The sequence below is a fragment of the Bos indicus genome, chromosome 1, assembly GCF_029378745.1.
Source record: "Bos indicus isolate NIAB-ARS_2022 breed Sahiwal x Tharparkar chromosome 1, NIAB-ARS_B.indTharparkar_mat_pri_1.0, whole genome shotgun sequence".
Lineage (NCBI taxonomy): Eukaryota > Metazoa > Chordata > Mammalia > Artiodactyla > Bovidae > Bos > Bos indicus.
Genome location: NC_091760.1, coordinates 1,060,892 through 1,063,352, shown reverse-complemented (window position 1 = coordinate 1,063,352; position 2,461 = coordinate 1,060,892). Strand labels below are relative to the sequence as shown.

Here is a 2,461-nt window from a genome sequence, read left to right as displayed (position 1 = left end):
CAAATGCTCCAGGAGCCACCAGCATGGTCGACCAGAGAGCGTCATCTCCGCCCCTTCACCCTACCGAGGTCCCCCTTACCCCGAGCCCCCTCCAAGCACAGGGCCTTCCTGACAGAGCAGACGAACGACATGCAGGCACACAGACAGTCACTCACACACACCCACCCAAGTGAGACAGCCAGCCGGTGCAAGTTCGTCAGCCAGAGCCAGAATCATAGCACCTGTGAGAAGCCAGGGCCAGAGGAAGGGACGGGAGGCCCGGTTTCAGGAGACACAGAGCCAGAAAGAGATGAAGGTTCAGAGACAGACTCAAAGATGGAGAGAGAGAGACAGACACTCGTGCGCACACACAAACATGCACACATACACACACATACACACACACACAGGGAGGCATAGACAGAGAGAGGGAGACAGAGCCACTGACTGAAGGGAAATGGGAGACAGACACAGGAGAGAGGATGGCATCCAATCCAAGACAGACACGCTGGTACAGAATGTGACATACCTCAGAGAGAAGCCATACGGATGAAGCAACTTCCCCAAGGGAGGGGGCATCAGCTTTGGGCCGGGCCCTGGCTGAATGGGGTGCCCTGTGGCTGGCAGTCAACCGTGGAGTCCCCAAGACCTCTTGTCAGCTGAGGTCTCAAAGGTCCCCTTCAGCTTGGCTACCTAAGGCAAAACCCAGCCCATGCCCACAGGCCAGAGGATGAGTGTGTGAGAGTGTGTGTGTGAGTGTGTCCGAGGGTGAGGGTGTGGTCAGGCTGACTGGGGACCTGGTGGATATGCAGAATGGAGGAGGAAGGGTGTGGAGGCTGGGAGTTGGGAAGCTTGTGTGGTCCTCTTGCTGTCTCTCTCTCCCTCTTTCTCCGTCTCCCTTGCCTGGGGTTTCCAGCTCGTGACCTGTCTTGGCAGCGGGTGGTGTGTATGTGTGTGTGTTTCTCTGGGTGGGAGTGCGTGCAAGCCAGAGTATGCAGTCCTGTGCGAGGATTGAGCTTGGGTTGGGGGTGGGTCCAGGGGGGTTGCTAGGGGTAGGGTAGCCCCCTGGATTGCCTCAGGCGTGCCAAGGGAGCCCCAGAGGGAGACATGAAGGTCATCTGGTTTCCTGTAAACCAAATGCAGAGTGGCTTGCGGGCCACATGGTGGGAGGAGTCGGGGCCCCAGCCACCCACCTGGGGAGGGGCTGCAGCTGCGGGGACCCAAGAGTTGGGATGCCGGTGCCTGCAAGGGCCACCTGCTGGAAGGCAGGCGAAGGCTCTGAGCACAGTGGGGTGCGAAGGGTCAGGGGCAGGTGGGGCTTTCAGGGCCAGCTGCACCAGGGGGCCAGGGGCTAAAGGAGAGGGGAGGCAAAAAGCCTACAGCACCCGGTATTCCAAGGCAGTCTCCCATCCAAGTACTAACCAGTACCAACCCTGCTTCATTTCCGAGATCAGGCGAGATTGGGCGCATTAAGGGTGGTATGGCCGAAGACGGAGGCGGCTGCCGCTCTAAGACCCCTGCACTGTGCCTTCCTTTTGCTCCAACTTGCCTGCCGACTGGGCCAGCCGGCCGCACCTCTCGTGTGGTTGTGTGCTGTACTTGAGCTGCATAACCCGCGACTGGAATCTGGCCAGCCAGGGTCTGCAGCCCGGCAGCCAGTTGATGCTGCCCCACCCCACAACACCACCACCCTCAGACAGCAGCTGCCTGGCCCAGCCCGTGGGCCCGGAGGGCTTCCAGGACCCCAAGTGGGTGGCTGGGTGTGCGTGCCTGCAGGGGCTGGGGCATGGGGTTAGGGGCACGGAGGTCTCAGCCGTCTCGCACACTGGGCCTCTCCAAGCCCATCCCCAAAAGGCGGCTCTGCCACCCCCATCCCATTAGCTGCTCAGGGCTACAAGGCCCCAGAGGTGTCTGGCCTGGCGGCCCGCAGCTGCCTGTGGCCCATGGTCCTCCTAGCCTTCTCCTGGCCTAGACACAGCCCAGCCGGGGCCTGGAGAGCCCATCCTGCCTGGCGCCTGCCCAGTGAGAAAACACACGGTGAGCCACCAGTGTGGTCAACCGGAGAGCATCAGCCCCGCCCCTTTGCCCTACCGTAGCCCTCCTTGCCCCACGCCGCCTGCCAATCACAGGACCTTCCTGAGAGAGCAGATGAGTGACAGGCAAGCACATGGACAGACCCACAGACATTAGCACACACCCAGGCCAAGTGAGACAGCTGGCCAGCACAAGTTCGTCAGCAAGAGCTAGAGTCATAGCACCTGTGAGAGGCCTGGGCCAGAGGAAGGGATGGGAGGCCCTGTGTCAAGAGACACAGGGCCAGAAAAAGATGAAGGTTCAGAGACAGACTCAAAGATGGCGAGTGGGAGACAGACACTTGTGCACACACACACATGCACACAGACCCACACACACACAGGGAGGCATAGATAGAGAGAGGGAGACACAGAGCCACTGACAGACGGAAAACGTGAGACAGACACGG

The 2,461-nt window shown here is 60.5% G+C and overlaps 1 pseudogene; it reads right to left on the bottom strand.

Annotated features, from left to right (window-relative positions):
- Positions 1–1,352: 1,352 nt before the first annotated feature.
- LOC139185252 (5S ribosomal RNA) lies at positions 1,353–1,471 on the bottom strand (annotated as a pseudogene).
- Positions 1,472–2,461: the final 990 nt, after the last annotated feature.